Source organism: Pinus tabuliformis, chromosome Q (assembly GCF_031772625.1).
Source record: "Pinus tabuliformis cultivar Carrire ecotype Pingquan chromosome Q, CPIR1, whole genome shotgun sequence".
In the NCBI taxonomy this organism is placed as follows: Eukaryota; Viridiplantae; Streptophyta; class Pinopsida; order Pinales; family Pinaceae; genus Pinus; species Pinus tabuliformis.
The window spans coordinates 946735034-946747991 of record NC_142296.1 but is presented as its reverse complement, the minus strand read 5'-3'; the positions used below and the strand labels follow the sequence as shown (position 1 = coordinate 946747991).

The 12958-nt window shown below is 38.9% G+C and overlaps 1 pseudogene; it reads right to left on the bottom strand.

Annotated features, from left to right (window-relative positions):
* Positions 1-7196: 7196 nt before the first annotated feature.
* On the bottom strand, positions 7197-7383 carry LOC149222601 (U2 spliceosomal RNA; annotated as a pseudogene).
* Between the last annotated feature and the right edge of the window lie 5575 nt (positions 7384-12958).

Here is a 12958-nt window from a genome sequence, read left to right as displayed (position 1 = left end):
TGATTGTACTTGTTTTACCTGCAAATCTTCAAGAATTTTCCTGAGCCACACAATTTCTTTTGTTGCTTCCGCTGCTGCCACGTATTCTGCTTCTGTTGTGGAATCTGTTGGAATTGATTGTTTGCATGATCTCCAGGATACAACTCCTGATCTAAGTCTCATAGCATATCCTGAAGTAGATACCCGAGTTTCTTTGTCTCCATCGAAGTTTGAATTAGAGTATCCAATCAAGCTGAAGTCGTCCACTTGTATATACTTGATTCCAAAATCTTGAGTTCCCTTCAAGTACCTTAGAACTCTTTTTGTAGCAGACCAATGTCCCTCACAAGGCTTTTGCATAAACCTGGAGAGGATTCCAACAGCGAACGAAATGTTTGGTCTGGTAGTAGTTAGGTAGTTGAGACTTCCTACAAGCTATCTATACTTTTTTGCATCCTCAAATTCTTTTCCTTCAATAGATGTGAGCTTTAAGTTTTGTTCCATTGGAGTGGTAAGAGGATTACATTCTGTCATGCCAAACCTGTTCAACAGATCTCCAATGTACTTTTGAGAAAGAAATATGGACTTCGGATGTTGGGTTACTTCAATGCCAAGATAGTAATGAACATAGCCCAAATCAGTCATTTCAAAACTTTTCCCCAATTCCTTCTTTATGGATCCAATGTAGCTTTCATTGTTCCCTATCATCAAAAGATCATCTACATATACCACAAGATATACCACTGTTTTGCCAACTTTCTTGACAAATAAAGTTGCATAATCAAGATCATAATGTTTGAAATTGAGTTTTAGAAGATGGTTAGTTAGTTTTTCATACCAGGCTTGTGATGCTTGTTTGAGGCCATACAAGGACTCCACAAGTTTGCATACTTTATGTTCATGTCCTTTCATAGAAAATCCTTCAGGCTGGGACATAAAAACATTCTCTTTTAGATCTCCATTCAAGAAAGCAGTTTTTACATCCATTTGATGGACTTTCCAACCGTTCTGAGCTGCTAGGGCAAAGAGTGTCCGGATGGTAGCCCATTTTGTTGTGGGGGCAAAAGTATCCTCATAAACGACCCCTTCCTTCTGTGCAAAACCTTTTTCCACGGACCTAGCTTTGTGCTTGTCAAGTGAGCCATCAGCTTTATACTTGTTCTTGTAGACCCACTTGCAGCCAATTGGTTTGGTTCCTAATAGAGGATCAACCAGCTTCCAAGTGCCATTCTTTATGAGGGCATCATACTCCTTTTGCATCGCTTCTTTCCATTCATCATGAGAAGCAACTTCTTTGAAGGAAGTTGGTTCAAAATTTGTAGACAAGTTTAATTCACAATCATAAGAAACATCCATATCAACAAGTGAATTAGAGTCATCTGCATCACCTCCAGTTTGCCGGTTTGAATTTCTAGTTCCTGTCTTTCCAACCTCATCAGGATGAACACTTTCAAGTGTCTTTGTCAGGCACTTTGGGGGACCTTTCTTAGATGGTCCAGGCTGCTCCGTTGATTGAGTTGGGACTGAATCAAGATTGAGTCTCCCAATTCTATCAATCACATCACTTAAAGCATCATCTGTTGTTGGAGTTTCATGTAGGGGAGAGTGTTCATCAGAAGAAGATTCCACATGTTGATCTAGCATAGGAATCCCCCCTTCAAGATATGGAATCTGATTATCAAATTATTGAAATGATTTTGCTTTTGCGAATCTATCCAAGAGATCAAGTTGCCGATCAACAACATTGTTAGTTTTGGATGATTCAAGGAAAATTTCATCTCTAGATACAACAAACTTTTTATTTACTTCATCATAGAAACGATATGCTTTGGAGGTGTTTGAATACCCCAGGAAGATACATTTACGACTTTAGCACAAAATTTGTTTCTATGTACCTTTGGTATCAAGGCATAACAGGTGGAACCAAAGACCCTGAGATGCTTTACCGAAGGAACATGTCCATACCACATTTCATATGGAGTCTTGTTTCTAATCGCATTAGATGGAAATCTATTCTTTATATATGCAGCAAATAGAACAGCATCAACCCAAAACATTATCTTTACATTTTTGAAGAAGAGCATGGATCGTACCATATTTAAGATTGTCATATTCATTCTTTCAACTACACCATTCTGTTGGGGATTATAAGGCACAGTTGTTTGATGTTTGATCCCATGTTGACAAAGATAGTTTTCAAATTCATTTGATGTGTATTCTTTTCCATTATCAGTGTGAATAGACACAATATGAGATTGTGCATCATTTTCAATCCATTTATGAAAGTTCTTGAATGTTTGAAAAGCATCAGATTTGTTCTTCAATAAATAAACCCAACACATTCTAGTGTAGTCATCAATAAATGTCATCATATATTTATTTCCATTTACAGAAGGAACAGGCATTGGACCACATAAATCTGAATGAATGAGTTCAAGTTTTCTATGTGCTCTTGAATGTGAATCATGAAAAGACTATTTGCTATGCTTTCCTAGAATGCAAGCATCACATTGCTTAAATTTCCTAGGAATTGTAGGCAAACCAACAACACCATTTTTCGTCAATAAGCAGAGGCTCTCATAGTTCAAATGTCCAAGTCTAGCATGCCATAATAAACTTGATGGAAGTGTACCTTCTTCATGATGAGAATTGTATGAGAAATGTTGTGCACGAGCAGAGGTACCTTGCTGTTTGAGAAGCCTTTCTTCTTCTATTCCCCTCATGACAAGTGAGTGGTTAGATGCTTTTCTCACCTCAAGCTTGCCATCAAACATATGAATTGAGTGACCTTGCGGGCGGATGTGGACCAAGGACAACAAGTTTCTCTTTAGCTGTGGGAGATAGAGAACAAGATGCAGAAGAAAGTCTGGAAGACTAGGCAATTGAAGCCTGATTGTGCCAAGCCTTGATGGCTTGATTTTTGATTGGTCTGCAAAGTATACTGCTCCATCAACATTGTTAGTAAATTCTTCAAAAAAATATTTTCTATGAGTCATGTGGCAGGTTGCTCTTGAATCAAGCAACCAATCATTTTTCCAAGAAGCAAGTGAAGCATTAAATAAATCTTCATTTACTCCAATGTTACATTGTGCCACAACATAGTGAGCGGATTCAGGTGCTTTACCTTTGTCCGTATCATCAATTTTACCTTTCTGTTGGTTTATTTGCTGCTTAATTTTGTCCCATGGTAACTTGCATGTAGAGGCATCATGTGATCCATTTCTTTTGCAGCATATGCAGTGCAAATTTGTCTTTTCTCCTTGAGAGGGTTTGCCCCCTTGCCTCTGAAATATCTTCCTCTTCCTCTTTGACCACCTCTTCCTCTGGAAGAATCTTGAGTAGGATTCTTTTCTTTATGAGCAAGGCACACAACCTCTTCAAAAGATTCAGGGGCTATCTTCTTTCCAAAATCTTTCTCTCTTTCAGCAAACTTTTTCACAAGAGAGTGAAAGATGATATCTTTGAGATTTCCATTTGCTTGCAATGACTCAAGATAATTGGAGTAATTAGGATAAATTGCCTTGAGAAAAGCGATAATAGGAATATCCAATTCAACCTTAGTGGATTTGAGATCATGCATTATAGATTTTAATTCGGATGCAAGAGCAAGAGGATCATTATTTTGCAATTCAAGAGTGAAGAGTTTAATCATGAGTTGAACAACTTCAAGTGCAGAATGTGAGTCATAGAGTTCTTTTAGCTTTTGTAAGGCTTCAAAAGCAATTGAAAATGGCAAAATATGGTGACTCACCTCTTCATTTACAGATGCTGCGATTAATGCATAAGCTTTGTTGTTCTTGTTTTCCCAAATGACGAGCTCTTTGTTTGAGGTAGGCTGTTCTAGCTCTTTGTCTCCGTCGCCAATACACATTCATTTCCACAACTCATTGAAAATAAGGGTGTGTTTTATCATCCGGGACCACTCAGAATAGTTCTCCTTGCCAGTGAGAACTATTCTCACAACGGATATGATTGAATGCATTGTAAAATCTTGTACTGTAAAAAAACTATGTACTGTAAAAAATATACTTCTGCTGGCAAAAATGTACTTCAGAATAATACAGACTCATTCTTCCTTCTTGATTAGGTAAGAATTTTATTTAATATACAGAGAGTATTGTATTCTATATAGAATGTCAACTGTTCAAACACCTATCATAACTTGAATTCTGATGTAATTGGAATTTGTCAAAAAAAATTGGACGGATGCTTTTCTCAAAAGTGAATGGTATCAAAGCGTTCACTTTTCACCGCACGTAGGAGTGCTGATCGTACTTTATAATCATGCTCTTAAATAAATCTTCAAAAAATAAATCTCTATTAAATAAATCTCTTCATTGTTGTTGATACCAGCAACAATGCTCTCAACGCAGCAGCGACACCATTCTCTCAACGCAGCAGCTACACCATGCTCTCAACGCAACAGCGTGGAATGAGCAACCATTCAGCACTCCATCCACATGGACAGTATGGCAAAGAGCCCAGAGAGCGAAGAGAATAGAGGGACAAAATATGGCAGAAAACTAATACAAGGAGTTACAACACCAAAGCTAATTTTGGGAGATGGCTCTGATACCATGTCAGACCAGGCAGTAACTCCTCAACACAAATTGATTCGTATATTTTATTCCTTCAGGTTGGTCTTTATTATATACATGAGGGAGAGACTATTCACTTCATCTCTCGATGACTGTTCATATTACTTATTATTTATTTACATTATATTCACCCAATCCTGATGATTAGGGGTCCACTGTTGGCAGCGGATAATAAAATCCTATCTCAAGTAGGAATAAGAATGGGATGCCTTCCAAGGGCCAAACAGGTGTACCGGATGCCTGGAGGAAGAGGAAGAGGAAGAGGAAGACTCGGTTATTTACAAGAAACCTACATAGGATCTCCATGATAGCAATCACAAAAACCTGGGTGAAGACTCAATCTTTTACTAGTACAATAAAGAAAACCGAGATGGGATACTCCATGGTAGCAATCAAAAAATACTCGCTCAATCAAACAAGGACAAAGATAGACAACATTATATGGGAGAGACAATGTGCGAGCAAAGTTCCATCTACTGCAAACATAAGTTTAGGAGTTTGTGTAGACCGTTGGAGGATAGTAAGGCGTTCATCTTAGTGATCTCCTTGTCAACGACTTTACACATCAGACCATCCAATGTACTTGGCTCTAGGTTCCGTTGTGTAAAGATGATGATTGATTTGATCAAGGGGTTTCCACACCTCTCCCATGCAGATGCTTTCTAAGTGCCATGATGGAGGGATTCCTTTTGTGATAAGGTGGATTGATGACTTGAATTGCCATCATTAAAAGTTCCTTGATCCTCCCACATTATTCCTCTATGATGCTTTGTGCATCATTATCGATGTGAAGTCATTGATTTTTGTGTTTTCATATATCCCAAGGAGGATGCTCCAAATTTGGATATCTTGTTGCACCCGTCCTTCCTGCTCCTTGCGTGTTTGAGTTGCAAACACTGGATGAGGGAAGCCGCCCTTATTTTTATTTATGACAATGGACTCCAACCTCTAATGATGCATGGAAGATTCTCGATTCCTTAATTGATCACGATTGAGTTTTGAGTCCCTTCCATGTTGTTTTATGCTTCTACATTCAAATTCATGGAAGTTTAGTTTTCGTTCCTTCTTGGCAGCCACAACGTGTGACATAATTCTTGGTAGGTTGGACTATATTCCCTACAGCAACATGGGATGGTTCTTCCATGTGATTCCTATTTACAAACTCAAAACCCGCATTGCTAGGTCAACCTCCTGAAGAACCATCAAAATCGAATTTAGAACGGAGGGTTTCACAACTTGACATATTGTCGTTGGATTTCTGGTTTTTATAGTGCGTATATAGCTAACGTGGCTCAAGCGAAACGCGGGCTACCAGAGGAAGAGAAGAGAACAATTTTGCAAGTATTTGGCCTAGCAATATTTCATGCATTCCAATGTCACAATTGAATTTTGTTACCTTGACTCAAGGGGACCAAGACCAAAGTTGCAAATTCTCATTACTATTTTCCCATCGGCTTTGGATGATGATGTTGTTTTCCCAGCACGAGTCCAGCAATCCTATATTTGTGGAGAGGAGAAAATGCAGAAACATGGTATAACCATAATGTTCCCCAGTTTTAAAAGGAGTCATTGACAGCGGTTTGAACAGTGAATGTGAGTGCAACCGAAACTCAGACCAATGGGTAAGTTTCGAGAAAAAAAAGGACTTGGTAATGTTGTGGTTTTAATTCTTATTGTTGTAACAACAACAACCATTGGAGGTTGCAAGCATTGTAAATTCCACTACTCGGATAACTAATAAAAATGAGGGAAAGCCCGTTGTGTTTAGTTCTTTCTATTATTCATTCAACACATGCACACTGCTTGAGTTTGTGTCCGACTGAACTTCCCAGTGAACTGAACTGTGCGTGATGCACTGTAGGCAGGGGTGAGATATTTGTCCAATCCCGCCTTGCTGCACCAAATAGAGTCATAAGCACAGAGCATAGAAATCATTACAGTCAAAATCAACTTCACAGTGTTTGTTTTGCCCAAAATGAGTTCAACAATCCTGTATATATATTTTTGAGCACACCTTGCACTCTCCCTAAGAAATCAATCCCTATTCTGCCCTTTTCGCAAACCTTGTCTCATTGACTATTCTGCACCCTGCACTCTCCCTAAGAAATCAGTCAGTCCCTATTCTGCCCTTTTCGCAACATCATCTCATTGACAATGAAAAAAATTTCTTCAGAACCGTACTCGACCCCATTGTCACATTTCAAAAGTAATTTTTCAACGTATACCAGAGTGCTTCTCATGTTGTTAATGACTTTGGAATATACACAACATCACTTCTTCCTGCACGCCTTTTGTAAAGTCAAGCCATGGTTGAAATCGCTGTTGATAAATATCAAATATCAAAATTCATTTGACATGCACACCTGCTCTGCTTCTGGATTAAAACATCTAATTTCATTTGACATTACACTTGCATCCTTGCTCTGCTTCTGCTTCTGGATTAAAGATGAAAATTCATGCGCTTTGCATCTAAGTTTCAATCAAACAAACCATTCCCCAATTTATTTATTTATTTGGCCTTGCCTTGGTGGGGTGCACCATGCTTGTGCTGTAGTGCAACGCACAAGCAACGCCCGAAAGCCCCAGTAGCAAGCTATTGTAAGTGGCCCTCCCCCTAGAAAAACATGTTTAATATCACATGTGGTTCCATCAACCAGAAAACCCCAATAACAAGCTATTGTAAGTGGCCCTCCCCCTAGAAAAACAGGTTTAATATCACATGTGGTTCCATCAACCACATATTAGATATTAAATTGATGAGAACAGATACTACACTTGATCTTAGTCAAAAGGCCGAGAAAGGTATGCCTTTTCCTTCTCGCGGTGTCCCTTTTCTACAACTCACCTTCTCCTCTAACCTACCCATTCATGCATGTGGTATAAATCATTTTTATTCTTTCCAAAAACACTTACAATTTAAATACAGAGGTCTCTTAATATCAAAACTTAAACCTTCAATATTCTCATCGCCTCAGTGCTCTCTCTTTATACCACTCCACATTCATGTTAATCTAGTATTTACCAAGTCACTAGAGGTATCAAATCTCTTTTCACTCTAAAAGAAGCCATATCCGGAGTTAAGATGGATCTATCTCCCCTCCCTATAATTAAAATTATGTAAGAGTTACAAATATAAACTCTATTGTTTATGTATAAACAAGATTAACTAAATATTAAAATATTATCTAAAATTAAACGAGACGAAACATTTGATATATATTTATGAATAGAATATCAAAATAGTTAATTAAACTTAATTATATGTGGAAAAATCACTAAATATTTTGTTCTCATTTTGCCCCCTTCCAAGTTTTTTTCCAAAGAAAAAATAATTATGATAAAAAGTTACATATCATATGTCGAAGCATCCTTTGACTGTATGATGGATCTTCATAAAGATCTGTATGAAGACTATTTTGCCTCCTTCAGCAAAAGAGACGTGGAGAATATTGAGCATAACAAGAGCCTCCTCTATAGAGGAAAAGAACTCCCTTCCTCAGCACCATAAAAAAGTATCAACAATTTTCCATATATTTAGCATCCATGGTAATAAAAAATAGCAGCAAGCATCTTTCCCCCGGGTCTCCTCTATCAAGGAAAACAACCCAAGTTGAGAAATGATGTCCAAGTCTAGATTTTCAAAAAAGAAACTCTGAGCTGTATACAAAAAGAAACTATATAAACCAGTCTGCTAAGTCTTCAGAAGCATGCATCTATACATAAGGAGGCTAGTTCGAGAGATGGATTTCTCCATTGTTTTCCTCCACTATTCTCCAACTGGCCATAGCTTGTTGTAGACCTTCTTTAGAAAGCCTGTTTGCTGAATCGTTGCGCTTATGTTAATGTGATGAATAGAGAAAACATTAAAAGATAATTTTAAATGCTAAATTTCTTCTAAGAAAGGACACAAGATATAACTTTGACATCTGCTTTGATCATTTGCCCATTTGATAACATTTAATGAATCCCCAAAACTCTGAATTGTGAAGATGTTCCTGTGTATAAGCCAACATAGGAGCAGCTTTAGAGTAGATAATTCTGCAAAATTATTTGAGCCACTGCCTAAGCCCATGGAAGCTTTTAGAGACTATCTTTCATTTATATGGATGATTAATCCTGCTCCAACTTTGTTATTTTGGGATGCTCCATCAAAATAAGCCCATGACACTCCTTCCTTGATTTGTTCTTCTCTAACCTGTCTGGGCATCCTTTCTTCCTCTGAATTAGGTATGTTTGAGTAAATAGATGTACATTGAATGGCGATTGATTCAACAGGGGTTTCCTTGTCTAGAAAGATGGTTCTAATTCTTGCAATCCAGATACCCCAAGAGATAATAGGAGGTAGATTCTGCAATTTCCCATTTGAATATAAGCACCACCATTTATGCCATGCTTAAGGGATATTTCCCCCTTCCCAAGCTGTTGGTAATTGAATAAGCTTCTCAACCTCCACCCATACTTTTTTAACTACAGGACAGCCAATAAAAAGGTGTGCTATAGTTTCAGAGTCATTTTTGCACATAGGGCATCTTCCTGGCCCTGACTTAAACCTGGATTAGAGAATGTCCCATGTAGGGACTTTTCCTTTTAGAATACACCAGAAGAAAAGCTTGGCTTTAGCAGGGCACTTTAGCTTCCATAATGACTTTGCCCACCATTATGGATCTCCCCAACCTTTCTTAGTCATGAGGAACTTGTATCCAAATTTTGGGGAGTAGGATCTAGAATCAGCGTGAGCCCACACCAGCTGATCCGGTTTGTCTTTTAACCTTACATTAGATCTGAAAAGTTCTTGAATGTAGACCTTCCAATCATTCCACCAAGGGGGATGAAGGTCCAATTCCTCTCTTGATTTCCATGCTTGTCCCCATATGGATGAATGACCATTTTCTCTACCTGATTAAGGAAAAAAAATCCTTTTGACTTTAGATGCCTGATCATGCCTGGGGGCAGAGAAAAATTTTCGTTACACCCCACCCAGGGGTCCCTACCAATTCGAATATTTTCACCATTTCCAATCTGCCAGGACAAGCCTTGTTCAATAATCTTGAAGGCATCTATAGTCGCCCTCCAGACTACCGACACATTTCCTCCTTTCTTTTCTGGGTTCCTTATCCAATCTTCAAGAGGGGTGGGGTCAATGTATTTCCGTTTTACCACTTTCGTCCAGAGATTTTCCATATTGATGATTCTCCACCCTAATTTTGCCGCCAGGGAGGTTCCGAAAGCAGTGAGGTCTTTTATACCCCACCCTCCCCATTCTTTCGGTCTTGCCACTTTCTCCCAGGCAACCCAGGGAAGCACTGAATCCTCCTTTGATCTAGCCCATAGAAATCTACTACAGATTCTTCTTATCTTTTCCAAAATACCTTTAGGAACCCAGGTCAGCGCAACCCAGTAAACTGGAATTGCTAGAAGGACTGATTTAATTAAAGTTAGCCTTCCTGCTCTGGAAAGCCACCTGAAGCTCCAATGAGAGATTCTGGTTTCAATCTTCGCTACCAACCAATTCCAGTCCTGTTTCCTGTAATTATCTGGTTTCATCCAAAACCCTAGATATTTGAAAGGATCTTCGAGCTTATAAACATCAAAAGGAAGAACTGAGGTAATTTGGCTTGTCTCCTGTCTGTTAAAGCCTTCCAGAATGAGCTGAGATTTCCTATGATTCACTTGCATCCCAGTAGCTTTCATAAAAATCTCAAGAATCTTCTTAATCTCCTTTATTTTAGACTAGTTCCCATTGCTGAAAAGTAAAATATCATCGACAAAGAGAACGTGCGAAATGAATAAGTTGACTGCAACCTCCAACCCTTTTAAAGTTCCTTCCCTTTTGGCTTTTATAATTAGTTGACTCAGCCCTTCTGTTATCAGAAAGAAGAGCAGTGGGGACAAAGGGCATCCTTGTCTTAACCCTCTTTGTCCTTTGAAGAAGGGAGAGGCTGCTCCATTAATAAGGACCGCATAACTGACACTGGTGATACATCCCATAATCCAATTGATAAAGTCAACTTTAAATCCCAGATGTGTTAACAACATTCAGAGGTAGGTCCAGCTGATTCTGTCGTAAGCTTTTGACAAATCAATTTTCACCACTGCTCCTTTCCTTTTCATCTGTTTAACACTATGAATTGTCTCTTGAGCCACCCCAATGGCTTCATGTATTTGGCGACCATCCAGAAAACCAAATTGTTCGTTTGAAATGCATCTAGACAAAATTGGCTTTAAACAGATAGCAATCACCTTAGCTATAATTTTATAAATGTTGTTGCACAGTGATATAGGTCTGAAATCTTCAAACGATACTGGATCTTCTTTCTTAGGAATAAGGGCTATAAAGGTTGAGTTGAAAGGTGCATAGACCATACCTTTTCTTCTGGATTCCTCAACCACCTCTGTTAATTCTGAGCCAATCTGATCAAAGAAATGCTGGAAGAGTTCAATAGGCCACCCATCAGGCCCAGGGCTTTTGTCTTTGGCCATAGATTTTATAATACTCTCCACTTCTTCTGTTGTGACTTCTCCCTGCAAACCCTCGGCTTCTTCCTCCTCCACATATCGGGGAAAACATTGCGCTGTTATGATAACCTCTGCTAAAGTTGTCTCCCCTTGATTAGAGAATAATTTTTGGAAATGGTTCCTCCCCATGAGCGAGGGAGATTCAAAGGTATTGAACTCTCTACCTTCCTCGTCCTTCAACTTCCAGATGGTATTTGTTATCTTCCTACCTTTTGCATAATTGTGAAAAAAATTCGTATTTTCATCTTGTTAGCGCTTGAAATTTCACCTCAGGCTGAGAAAGGTACACCTCAAGGCTACATCAAACCATTCAGCCTCGTAGCTAGCCCTACGGGGCAGGAGAAGGCTCTCTCCGGTCAATCTCGGTATATATTCAATGGGATGAGATGACCAACAAGGTAACACTGATATTAGGCTAGTAAACTGATTTAAAAAGGTTGATTTGGGGTTTTTTTGGGTTTTTGGTGGCAAATTGAGGAATTGCAATTTTGGGTGTGGGGATTGGACACAGTTTCTGCAGGGGGTTCCTTGGGGCAAGGTAGGAAACAATATTGATGCCTTAAAGTGAGATGGATGATCAGGAATGAGAGATGAGGAGCTAAATAGAGCAAACAATGAATTTGAATTCCCTTTAGACAGTAGAAAACATTGAAATTAAACAAATTTAAAAGCAGAGCATGGCTAGCATGAATTCATACTTTAACACTTCATTTGTTTAATGTGCAGCAGTAAAGAAAGGAAATGAATCACATAACAAAGCTTACAAGAACATTGAGAAACACACCATCAACACATGAGTCCACAAGAATCCCAAAGATGACTGCAAAACCCTGGTCTTCCTTAGCCAAAAATTGCAGAGATACAGTGAAATAATACAATGATAGCTTCTCCCTCAAGAGTCCAACCTTCCAACCCTTGAAAATGATTAAGAAAATACATAATATAGGCAAGAAAACCTCTTTCCTTGCCTCTAGGGGTCGAGCTCATCCTTCTAGGAGCTGTTTCAACTAATTCTAAACTGAGCACTAAAATCTAGGCAGTCAAAACAACTTGCCTCTATAAGCTAGGAAACCAATCCATTCATTAAATATTTACCCTTGACATGAATGAATCTTCTAGAAGTGTTAAACAAGAGTAAAAGTGTCTTAGAGTTACAATAATTACATCAAAGATAATCATCTTCAACTCCAAAAAGTCAAACCAAGTCAAACTGTGCTTTTCCGAGCTGTACAGTGAAACCTGGCAAAGTTTGCTCAACGGGTCGCGCACCCCTGCTCAACGGGTCGCGCACATTGGGAGATCTGTTTGAGGCACTTGCAGGTGTTAGAATTGGGTGTAGGATAGCTCGTTGGAAAGGTCTGTGAGTCTACTTTCCAACCCAACTAGAATTTTTGGATTTGGAGGTCATTTTCCCTGTCAAAATTTAATTCTCCCAAGACTGGTTTCTACAACTCAAAAAAGGGGCAGAAAGTCAAATTTTGCATGTATTTTGACCTTCTGGAGGCCCAAAACTCCATAAAAACTCAAGTCCATCCATGGACATATGTAATTTTACATGAAAAATCTAGAAATGCTGAGTTTTTGCCAAGAGGAGTTGCCATGACAAAGGGTCTCACCGGGGGTGAGACCCGTTGAGGAGCCAAAACCTGTAAATTTCCAAAAAATGCCAAAATTACCCAAAACTTTCAGAATTTTTTGGGATTTGAGCTGTGGCTAGGCTAATGTGTGCCATGATCTTTGAGTGAAGCCTCAGCCAAGATACGGAGGGGATCGGGCCTCTTTCTCCTTTTTTGTGCCTTGGCCAAACTCCTTGGATCCGGCGATTGTAATTTTGGAATTTCTCTAAAACCATGACACCTGTGCAA